General features: G+C 49.5%; 1 long non-coding RNA gene across 1 annotated transcript; it reads left to right on the plus strand.

Moving 5' to 3' along the window:
- The first annotated feature begins 493 nt into the window (after positions 1-493).
- On the plus strand, positions 494-10660 carry LOC106026525 (uncharacterized). The gene is made up of 4 exons (XR_001200162.3): positions 494-749; positions 5360-5517; positions 9051-9173; positions 9275-10660. It is a non-coding gene; the product is annotated as an uncharacterized LOC106026525 (long non-coding RNA).
- Positions 10661-12279: the final 1619 nt, after the last annotated feature.

Below are 12279 nucleotides of genomic sequence, written 5' to 3' on the forward strand. Positions count from 1 at the left end.
CCCAGTCAGTCAAGGGTGTTACTTAAAAAGGAGGAACAATAAAAAGGAGTGACACAGCTGTCACGGTCAGCCTGTGGCAGGCTGACCCGGGTTTGGCTCGGTGGACTTTTCTCTGCTGGCGTAAATGTCTCACTCTGTTGAAGATGGAAAGGAGGGTTCTACACCCCACTCACCCAGCTCTGCAGCGTGAGTTAGTGATGGCTCCTGAAGTGTCATATCTTTGCTCACGCCTCTGCTTGAGGCTTTCATATCTTTCAACCAACATCCCATAAAAGTGTTCAGTGAATTTCCCAGCCACCTACCTCTCTTCCCTGTATTTTTATTTCTCATGCTACAGACAGTGCTTTCTATGGACCCCCCCCCCCGCCCCCCGTTTCTCTTACGTCCTGCTGGCGTAGGTAGGCTGCTGTGTGTTATCTGAGGCTAAACCAGTGGGGAGAAGTTGTATTATCTGAGGCTGCTGGCTCCGCCTGCAGTCCAGTGATCACTGGCCTTGGTGAAGGGAATCCCTGCTCCTGTCCTTGGCAAGTTATTGACAGAGTCACCCACGTCCACCTTTTGGCCTTCAAACCTGCAGTCACGTGGGCCCCTCCCAGGCAGCTGCCCCGCATGCCAGCGCCAGGCCGGTCTGCTGGGATAGCTGGCTGGGGGGAAGCCTTCCGGGAGAGCTCCAAGAGAGGTGTGTTTACCGTGCAAACTGCACTGATGGAAGATCCCTGCTTATCTGAAAGCCCTGGGCCAGCCCTGAGGTAACAGCAGACTGTTTTAAGAGCATTTCTGTCCAGAAAGAGGAACTCAGTGAGGCACTGAGGCGTGGCTGTCTGGCTTTGTTGCCTGAGTGGGGTCTCCCTCCTCATTGCCCAGCCAAGGTGTCTATTCAGCAGACAGGGATGTGGCTGGGGGAGAGAGTTTGTGTAGCACTGATGACCCGGAGGTGAAGGACAGACAGGATGGTTTACTGATGACCCTCTCCTCCCATTTCCTGGTGACAGCTTTTAACTTGAGGGCCTGCTATTCAAAAGCTTCCCAAAGCCTTTTACAGATGCCAAACTGGGGACCTGACGATTTGAATGACTCACACGTGAGTGAGATAGAGGCTGCGGGAAGCTGCGGAGTGGGTGAAGAGTGTCTGAAGCAATGGGGATCTCTCCCCACACTGCAGTGTTGGGAATGAGAGGTCAGTTAGCGGGCAGATTGGTAAACACTGCAGTTTTCCTAAACATGCGGTGATGATCATTGCATAAAGCTGTTGTCTGTTCGCTGAGTTTGGTGAAAACACTGAAGCTTTGATCCCAGACTTCTTTTATTCTCGCTGACTGTCCAGCAGCAACTGCGATTTTGTTCCCGGTAGGAGACGGTGCAGGGCTGCCAGCCTTCCCGCATACGGAGACCCTGCCTGCTGCGTTTGTGGCTGGGCCTCCTGGAGCCACGCTTTTTGAGCAGTTTCTGCCCCAGACAGTGGAACATAAGATCAGTTTTGCTACTTTTTCAGTGAACCAGAGCACTGCAGTGCAGTAAGACTTCTCTACAGTACAGTAAGAGTTTGGTGCATTTATTTTCATTTATATTTATTTTAAAGATAATAAAAAACCCCAATAAAAATGATAATTTTAAAGTAAGATGATAGGAATTTAACAGTGGCTATTAGATTGCATATTGTTGCCTTCAAAATAGTTGCTCGGATGACCAGAGAGAGGTGTGCAAAATTGACCAGACAATATAAGCACTAACGTTGCTTTCAATGAACTAATAGAATGAGTAGCACAGTGATCTTAGTGTGTGTGTGTGTGTCTATGCATTAATTCGGTACCTCTCAGGGGTTAGGAAGGACAGGAAAAGTGAAAGCCCCAGAGCCCAGTGAGCCCTAGAAAAGTGGCAGAGCCAGTTCACAGTGACTCTGCAAGCTTGTGAGGACCTGGGATTTTATTACAGTGCACACGGAAGCCGTTGAAGACTCTGGAGCCAGCAGATGACATAATGTGGCGTGCGGTTTTGTTTATACCCCACCCTGCTTTGCCTGGCCCTCCCTTCTTCCCACACTGTCTGGGGATAGCCTTAATGTGTGTGTTTTGCTCATCTCGGGCCCCCATCACACCCTGCGGCTTCCCCTCCCAGGTCCCCCTCTGCTTTCTTGTCTTTTCCAGATTCCACCCATTCGGTTGAAGATGTGACGTGTATCTTTCTGATGCTGGCTCATTCCCTCAGTGGGATGGGCCCAAGATTCATCTGTTTTCTGCAGATGACTTTCATCTTTCCTGGTGGCTGAGTAATCGTCCTGTGTATGTGGCCCACAGCTTCCTTATGTGTCCCTCTGTGTGGATGGGCGTCCAGGCTGGGTCCATATCTTGCTTACAGTGGACTGCGCTGCAGTAAGCGTGGACACGCAGCTTTCCCCACAGTCCATGGACGGTAACACCAAGGAGGGGTGTAGCCAGATCAAATGGATGCTCTGTTTTTAGCTTTTGAGGAACCTCTACACTGATTTCCATGCTCACTTCCATTCCCACCAGCACTGTAGCAGCAGTACCTTTTCTCTTGCATCCTTGATGGCAGATATTGTTTACCGTATTCTTAGTGATACTCATTCGGATGGGAGCTCAGCGTGGTTCTGATTTTCATTTCCCTAATGGCTAAAGACACAGGGCATCTTTTCATACACTTACTGGCCATTTTCACTTCTTTTGAGAAGCATCTGTTCATTTGTCCATTTATTGATCGGGCTGTTTGCTTTGTTGGTGTTTGGTTCTTGAGTTCTTTATATATTCTGGATATTACTCTTCTGCTGGAAGAGCAGCTGGGAAGGATTTTCTCCCCTTTTGGAAGCAGGAGCCATTAGTTGTTCCCCATGCTGTACAGACAGAAACTTTCTGGTTTAATGTCGTCCTACGTGTGGATTCTTGCTATTGTTGCCTAAGCTATTGAATTACTAGTCAAGAAATGTTTGCGTGTGTCTGTAGCTTCAATGCTTCCTGTGTGCTTTCTTTTAGCAGTTTAAAAGTTTGGGGTCTTATATCTAGGTCTCTGATCTGTTTTGAATTGATTTTTATGCAGAGTAAGAGATAGGGCTCTGGTTTCAGTCTTCCACAAGTGGATTCCTGTTTCCCAAGGACCTTTTGCTAAAGAGGCTGTCATTTATCCAATGTATATTTTTAGCTTTTTTGTCCAGAATCAGATGGGCAGTTGTGTGGGTTTGTTTTTGTCTCTGCTCTGTGTCATTGATCTACAGGTCTATTTTTGTGCCAATAACATTCTGGGTTTTTTTTTTTTTTTTTTTTTTTTTACTATGACTTTGTAGTATAACTTGAAATTGGAGATTATGATACTTTCTGCCTTTTTATTTAGGATTGCTTTGATAATTCTGGGTCTTTTGTGCTTCCATTTCAGGATTTTTTCCAGTGTTCCTGAGCAATGTCAGTATTTTTACAGGGATTGCATTAAATCTGCAGGTTGCTTTTTGTACTAGGGTCATTTTGACAATATGAATCCTCCCAATCCATGAACATGGGATATCTTTACATCTTCTGGTATCTTGTTTAATTTCTTCTTCAGTGTTCTGAAATTTTTATCGTGGAGGTCTTTCAATTACTTGGTAGATCAACCCCTAGGTATTTTATTTTCTTTGAAGTTTTGTGGACAGCATTGTTTTCCTGATTTTTTTCCCTCAGTTAGTTTATTATCAATAGTAAACTATTGAGTTTTTCATGTTGATTTTTAAATCCTGCTACTTTGCTGAATTCATTTGCAGATTGAAATGGATTTTAGTAAAGCCTTTAGGGCCTTCTAAATATTGGGTCATAATTGTAAACAAGGGTGATTTGACTTTTTTCTTTTCTATTTGTAGCCCTAATTTTTCCTTTGCACTACTCGCTGTAGCTAAAATTTCAAGAATGATATTGAATAAGGTTTCTCATCTAACAGATCCACTAACAGGCCACCAAACACAGTGCTCTTTCCTGTGTGCTATGGGGAAGAGAGCTCAGGGAACATTCTTTTTTTTTTTTTTTTTTTTGGTCTTTTTTCATTTTTATCGGTACCGGGGATCGAACTCACGACCGCCTGCTTGCAAGGCAGGTGCTTATGCCGCTGAGCTAAACCCCCAGCCCCTCAGGGAACATTCTTTACTGCATCAGCAGTGGTGTAGAGAGGTCGACCATCAATTTTCCTTAACACTGTCTTTTCAGGGCAGGCTCAGCAAGACCTGGAGGATATCAGCGTTCGCACTAAAGATCGGATCTTGGATTTGGGGTTCCAACCAGGGATGAGTTTCTCTTTGAGAAAGAGGGAAGGAGAATGGCATCTTCTAATCTGATTGTCATTGAGATTCCCCTTTAAGGGAACCTGAAAATAAACAGACCAAACCTGCTTTGCCTAATTTAGGTTTCTTCAGAGACTGGGGGGGGGGGCGAGAAAATCCCCAGGACTAAAATAGAACAGGAGTTGATAGCCAAGGAGATTAGGAGCTTCCTGGCCATGGCAGCACAACGTGGAGGGACACACACACACACACAAACAGCCGGTGAGGTATGGCACCAAGGTGGGGATGGCTGAGGGAGGGAGACTACACGCTGGAACCCTCTGGTCATCAGCTTTCCGTGTGGAGGAGGAACCGGTGTCTCTGATCGGGCCCCAGCCTGTTCTCCACATCCAGGAATCAGCAAGATAATGTACCCTGGGAGAAGCAGAGTTAAGGACAGCTGCCTTCATAGAGTAAGGGAAGGAGTTTTTTGGAATTTCTGACCTCAGTCCAGGGGTGAAGCTAACATCTCTGTGTCTCCCTCTCCATGGGGAAGAAGATCGGTTAGACAATGTATTTATAAGCATCGTTATTCCTAATAGGGCGCAGTGCCTCTGTTAACATCCAGAGCTTACATCAACAACCGGAAATTCCTTAATTTCTCCAGCCAATGTCTGTGGACTGGTTACCATCAGCAGGTGTTGTGCCGGCTGCCAGAGACACGAATGAGAACAAGGTCTTTGCTGATTTCATGACTCAGACGCTAGAGGAAAACATAGACAATAAATGTGTGAAGGAAGAGCTGTTAATGATACAATTTCAGTTGGTGATAAAGAATAGGAAGAAAGTAATACAGTGCAAGCTAGAGAGAAAGCTGCAGGGGAATTTTACCAGTAATCAGGAAGGCCTTTTGGAGACCGTGACCTTTGCACTGAGATAAGGAGCCAGCCTTCTGCAGACTTGGGGAGGGCGGGCCCTGGCACAGCTGTGACAGTGAGAAAGGGAAGGAAAATCTTTGTGGCTGGCATCTGGGAGGGAAGGAACGTGGCAGATGGTCTGTTTGGAGAAAACTGTAGAGCAGCTAGGTTTGCGGGCCAATGCTGAGGGTCTCGGATTCTGTTCTAGGCGCTGGCGGAGTGTGAAGAAAAGGGTGTGGTGACCCAGATTGCAGAACACAGCAGGGAAGGAGGGTAGTGCGTGGAAGAGCATGGAGTGGACGTGGGCATGCGTCAGGAAGCTGCTGTATCCGCGGTCCAGGCAAGCGAGAGGCTGTGGTGGCTCAGGTGAGGAGGAGCTGCCCACAGGAATCATTTGGGTAGCACAAAGCCCTGGGGATACAGGGGAATGAAACTCCCAGCCTACTGGATGTCAGGTACGGGTTTGTGGCCTTTAAAATCAAAGAACGAATTTTAGGAACAATGGAGGCTAAGAGTAAAGTATATTTATGGAGAGAAAGAAAGACAGAAGATGGAGAGAGAGATGGAAGGGGTCCGGAGAGGGTTACCAAAGACTGTCTTTTCTTGGGACTTTGTAGAGCATGAGGTAAGGTGGGTCCAAGGTGGGGAAAAAAGATGGAAACTCACAAGGTGGGACAGAACTGTGGTCAATCAATAAGATTAATTGCTCAGGGAAAATTGGCCAAATCAGGGACAAATGGGGAAGTTAGTCATACAGCAAGCGAGCACACTCAAAGAGCAGTGACTCTGTTCATAAAGGGTTGGGATGATGGCTCCTGGCTGCCGCAAGGTGATCCATACCTATTTAGAGTATCAATCCCTGGTGTTTATACTTAGGCTGTGGTTGCATTTGCTTTGTCTTTTGTACTGAGATCTGGCCCACAGCAGAGGTGTCTGTCTCCTCCAAGGCTGCAAAGTATCTGTGGTCTTCTGCACTGGCTCCTCCGAGGGCCCAGCCCTGTCTGGACTGCCTAGAATATCTCTAACTCACTCCGCTGCCTGTAACAGCAGGGCCCCGGTGCTGGTCAGGGGAGCAGAGCACTGAACAGGAGAAACTCCATGCTGCCCTGATCCTGCATCCGGGGCTGGGTCAGATCCTGAGCCTCCTGAGTGGGTCACTGTGTTCCGGATGCTCAGAGAATACGCCTGGCCGGTTCTGTTCACCAACCAGAGCGGAGAGGCGAGGAAAGGGCAGGACGCAGTGCCCAGCCTGCCCATTGTGGCCACCAGCGCTTCAGCTCTGGCCTAAGAAAGGTCCAACCCAGGCCTCACACATAGCTTAGCTCCCGTGGGCTCCGATGCTGCCGTGGGAGGTCGACCTGACCCCACCCGAGTCTTCGCCACCCTCTCTCCAGTAATGCATTTTGTTTTCTGGACAGAATTCTGAGAAACGTATTTTTTTCCTCATCTTGCTGCTTTTTTTTGAATTCAGCTTTACCTTTTGCCACTCATCACTGTTATACATTGATGTGAGCACAACTGACTCTTTGTAAGAGGGTTTTTCTACCCCAGTGGATGGGAAGCCATGGATGATTCTCCTTCCCTTCCGCATATGGATGTCCCAGTGGGTTCTCTTGCAAACAAACACAAGTTCTCGTGTCCTTACTGGAGCACAGTCCAGCTCTGTATGGGTAGAGGGCTAAGTAATTACTCCCATCTCCTGGGTGCGGTGGCCATGGTGCCAGGAGCAACAGGAAGCAGGGTCCAGGGCGGGAGGCCAGGGTGGGGTCCCCCATGTATAGACAGGAGGCTGAGGTCTGCCTGACCACGGAGTACAAGACCAACAACAGACTCCACCTTGCACCTCAAGTGTTTTAGGCTACTTCAGAAGCCGCACACAGATCTGGGCTATGTTGTCTCTGGAACCGAGGTCATCACAGGGTACCGGAAACTGGGACCTTACCAGGCAGGTGTGCAGCGTGCACTGGTGAATGTTTCACAGAGGCATGTGGGAGGGAGAGGGTGTCTTGGGGTGTGTGCCGGTTCTCTGTTGCCATCAATGGCACAAAGGCTGTCTCAAGCTGCCAAGGTGATGTACCATGAGGAAGGACACATGAGGGTGGTGACAGGGAGCCCAGCTGCTGGTACCCAGGCACCACAGGGCTTCAGGGGTGGCATGGGGTCCGTGCTCCTGTTCCTGACAATCTGCTGATTTGGGGAGACCTGCAGTAGGTGAGAGAGGAGGTCACAGAACCCCTCTTCCCCCGAGCCATGGGAATCGGGGAGACTAACGGGAGAGGGAGCAGTGAGGGTCTTGGGTGCTTTCTGGCAGGCAAGGAGAGGCACCCACAGAGCTTCTCCACCTTACACCTTTATGCTTTGCTCCTCACGTGCGTTACACAGAGCTCTGAGTACATAGCACAACTCGCATAGGGAAATAATGGAAAACAAAGAAACATATTGGTTTCAGACTCAGGACTGTCCCCTTCGCCACGGACTGAGCTGCCCCTGGTTCTGATGCTTTGGAAGCTTGCCCCGGTCTCCTAGCTGGGTCCCCTGACAAGGTCCTCTTCCTTCTGTGGACCTGAGTGCCCCAGTGGAAAACCAAGCAGGTGGGGCCCGTGTGGAAATTGAGATTGGTGGAGACGCGGACATGGTCTTCCTCCTTTTACGAGCGGCTGCTTATGGTGTTCCGTCTCCCTGGGCATCCCATTGGCATCTCTTTGGGTTTCAGCACAGAACTTCCCGCAGATGCCTGCAGTAGTAAGAGAGGAGAAGGCTTCATGCTTGAGACTCAGTCTCTGAAGTTCCTTCGAAGACTTCACTTCTCTGAGTCCGTTCCTGTCCCTTCTGTGCTGAAGCTGCACTAATTAGTCTGGGAGCTCGTCCAGGGCAGCAACCCCATCTCACTCCCATTTCCCAAGGCCAGCAGACATTAGGGTTTCAGTTAAAACCGGCAGGGTGGGAAGCAGCATTTCTACCTTTTATACTGTTCTCATCACAGCTCTGGAGGAGAAGAATCTTCCAGAGCTCAGAGAGGATTGCAGGCTGCTGCAGGCAGGTGCGGTGCCCCACCTGAACTATATCCGGAAGGACCAGGTTCACTTCCTGCTGGAGGTCTGTGCCTAGGACTCAGGAACTGGGAGAGCCAGGTGCAAGAGCGCAGGAGGAAAAGAGGCTCCGAATGCAGTGACCAGAGGAAGTAGGGTGTAGGTCGGCACGGGGCTAATCTTGGGGAACACAGATGGGAAGAAAGGGCATCAGGCTGGTCAAGTGGACTTTCCCTTTACCCACTCTGTCTTGAGGCTTCACCTCCTCAGCTACCGACTGTCAAGTGAAGGTGATTGTTTTATTCCTTAGCTACAAATCAACCGACTAAAACCCAAAGCCCAGATGGGTATTTTACAATCGAGCGCCGCGCGCCCCCCGGTGACAGAAAACCTGTATCACAGGCTTTTAGGCAGAGGTCGGCCTGGGCTCCAGCGATAAGCGTTTTCTTTAGCTTTCAATTGGATGTTCATTCACAATTCTGTACAGATCTTCTATTTTTTTTTTTTTAAACTGGGATTTCTGACAGGTATGTTATGGAGTGTCATCAGTGCATGAGAAGGTCTGAGCTGACATTAACCCTAGTGTGATTTATACAAGTTTTTTTTAATAGATATTATGAAATTGGAGGGTGAAACTCAGACCATATCATTTGGCTTCCGGTGCAGCATTTTCTGCCTTTTACCTTGGCTTCTCCACAGACACACGCTTGGCCTCGGGGCTGGGGGATGACCTTTCTGAGCAGTAATGACGACAGTTAGGGTTCCCGAGCTGACTCTGTGCAGGGTAGGGTGGATTCTGCATGCTGGTGTGTATCCTCTGACCAGTCTCCATACAGCCTCTTGCGAAACTATTGTCCCCTTTGTTACAAGTGAAGAGACCGAGCTCAACGTGCCTGGCTGGGAAGGAGTTACGAGGAAGTGGGGCCTGCCTCTCCCCTCCGGCCCTGCACAGCCAACCAGAAAAACAAGCTTGCAGTCTCCTCGGGAGCTAAGGTATCTCTTTCTCTGTGGCCGGTGTCTCCGGGACACACAGTGTTTGGGACAGGACACTCAGGTTTTCTAACTGGATTTCTTCTGTTTGTTTGTTTATACAGGGTCTCCCTATATAGTCCAGGCTGGCCTTGAACTCATGATCTTCCTGCCTCAGTCTCTCAAGTGCTGAGATTACAGGCCCATGCCACCACGCCAGGCTTTCTAACTGGATTTCTTTGTAATGCAGATGAGAGGCTTCAGGGTTCAACCCATGTACTCTTTCCTACCAAGCAGCAGCAGTCACTGAGTCAGAGGTCACACTGGGCTCAGGAGGGAATCTCGTCTGAACACCAGAGGTCCCTGTGCTGGGTACTGGATGTGGGGCTTTTGGCACAGTGGTAGCTTTACCATAATCGCTGCGCATGGAAGAAATCTGAGAACTCGGCAGAGTTTTCTGGAGATGCAGAAGGGAGGCTGCAGCGATGGCCCTGTGATAAGGATGCCTGCAGCACCTGCGTGCTGTGACACTCAGACTCAAGCTGCCTCAAGGCTTTCTGTCCTTCCCTGAACACAGCCGTGACGCTTCGTGTGCTAAGACAGCACGTCGGCCGCATGGGATTTATGATGTGATTTCCCCGCCTTTGGTTAATTTACTTTATGATCATCACTGACAGTGTCAGGGGTACAGTCCTCTGGGTATAGACTGGGGCCACTGATATCGCAAATCAGAGTGCAGAGCAAATCCGTCTCCCCCAAATTCCTATCCGCCCCCCCCCCCCCAGAACCAGGGCTCCAGTCCTTGTCACTACGGTTTTGTCACTGTAGAGGGTGCTGTGATGGCACCCAGACAGTATCGCCTTCTGAGACTGGCTGCTTGCAGGATGATGCCTTCCATAACTGAATTTTAATGGTGTATTTTGTGCTCCGTTTCCCAGCTGTAAAGACAACACCATGTAGTAACATTCCACGACTCCACGGGAAGACAGCGATTTTACCCACATCAAGCTGGAGGCCGAGTGACCCCAGGACAGTGTCACGTGATCCGTGAAATGAAACATGCTTTAAAAACTAAATTTAGAAGCGAAGAGCTCTGTGGAGGTCGTGATTGGAAAGGAGACCACAGCAGCATGTAAAAGCTCTATGCCAGGATGCTGCTTGGCACTGTCTTCCTCCCCACCTTGCTGGCCACCTGCACTTGGAGTCGGCAGCCTTGGGGACTGGAAAGAGCCTGGCGGATCGGAGCTTCCTTTCCTAGCTGATGATTACGAAGAGTTTGTGAGATCTGCAGCATTCCAAGAGACAAGAATGGTTTCTTATGAAAACACAGACCTTTAAACTCATGGTGATTTTTTAAAAAAAAATTCCATGAATATGTTGATAACGATTCTCTTTTGTTATGTTCTGTTTTTGGATTCCAATCACAGAGAGACCTGGTTTGAAGACAGAATTCTTTTGCTCTTACACAAACCAACAGTTTTGTTTCTGGAGAATAAAACTGTGAAGACTGAGGGTGTTTTGTGCTCAATCCCTGGCTTCCCATTTCAGAGCTTCCAGGGCAGAGTCCCTGGGAGGCAGTACTCACAGGGCGATGAGACCTTTTCTCACTAAAATCAGCGTGGGTTCTGGACTCTGCTTCTGCCTGCCTCTCCTCGGGCGTCCTGGGACACTGCAGTTCAGGGAAGAAGTCCTGTTTCCGTGACAGTGCTGGTGATTTTAGTTCACACCCACAGGGATGCTTCTATCTCAAATGTGTCATGCGTTGGTAATTTGGAAGCCAGTACCTTCAAAGTGTGGATGTAAAGTCGAGAGCATCTTCGGACTGATCAGCATCCCCGGAGTGGCGAAGGTGGGGTACTGGTGCACCCTGGCACCTGATACCTGCTCGATGTTCTCCCAGCTGCCCTTCCCCAGCCCCTGATGTGCCCTGTGTTGTACCAGCCCAGAACAGAGCCCAGATGGTTTGTGGCTCTCCTGTGGGCAGAGCATACGTGCCACACTGCTAGCATGAGTGACAGCCCAGCTGAGTTCCCTTGGGAGTGAGGGTAGGGTACGCAGACTGCGCAGCGGCCGTGGGGAGGGAAGGAGCTGGAAGGCTGAGCAGCTTCTCAGGCTTCCTTACCCCGTCTCCCCAAGGGCACCAGGGCAGGGTGCCCTTGCGCTTGGAGTGTCCATCTTCAAAGCCACAGGCGTGAAGAGGGGGAGCACAAAGCCACCTGTTCAGGAAAGGTCACTCTAGGCAGCTCTGAATCCATCCAAGTTGATGCATCAAGGGATTTGCAGCAAGCCTTGAAAGATATGGTAGACTCTAGACCAAGGAGGAGATAAAGAACAGATGGATTTGTACCTTTAATACACAATAATTTGGCCCCAAAGAAAATCTGACACAAAAAATGACCTGCAGTGTCTGACCCATCACACCAGTAATTCGCTCTCTCTGGAAGGAGGAAGGGGCCGACAGGACAGAGCAGCTGGGGCTGCACGCTCACAGGTGAGGGCACCACAGGATCGACGGGGTCTGATGCTTCCGACATTGCTGATAACGGGTCAGAAAAGATCTCCTGGAAGTCAGCAGGCAGAATGGTTCCGCCCAGTCTCCCTGCTCAGCAGTGGGTCCTTAACAAGAAGCAAACCCTAGTAATACTGAGCCTCGGTGCCTGGCAGTAGGCTGAGCTGAACCTTCCACAGTAGGTAGCAGAAGTATCCTGCTTCATCCTCAGGGTAACTGTGACACAGGCATGTTATTCCCATTCTACAGATGAGAAAGAGGAGGTGCAACTGGCATCAGACCTCCCCACCTCATGCCTGGGTCGGTGTGCTATCCAGGCCCATGGTCTTGTAGCAGGGGTTCTACAACGCTGGGCAATGACCTTCGGTGACCTTCCTGGGAGAACTAGCCCGCCCGCACTCATTAAGCGCCTGGCGGTGTGCCGGAACGCTTGTTATCTCCCTGACTCCCCAAGCCTGAGCATTATAATTTTCATGTTTTAGAGGTGAGAGAACTCAGCCGTTAAGAGAGAGAGCTATTCATTCATGTTTGTCTAAGGCCAGGCATACATCCCAAAAACACTGGCTGCCCTGGACTGGCAATACAGCTCTGGAGGCCCAGCTAGGAATAACCTATAGCCTT

This window comes from Cavia porcellus, unplaced genomic scaffold (genome assembly GCF_034190915.1).
Source record: "Cavia porcellus strain 051 isolate PalLab524CR breed Dunkin Hartley unplaced genomic scaffold, mCavPor4.1 scaffold_9, whole genome shotgun sequence".
NCBI classification, from domain to species: Eukaryota; Metazoa; Chordata; class Mammalia; order Rodentia; family Caviidae; genus Cavia; species Cavia porcellus.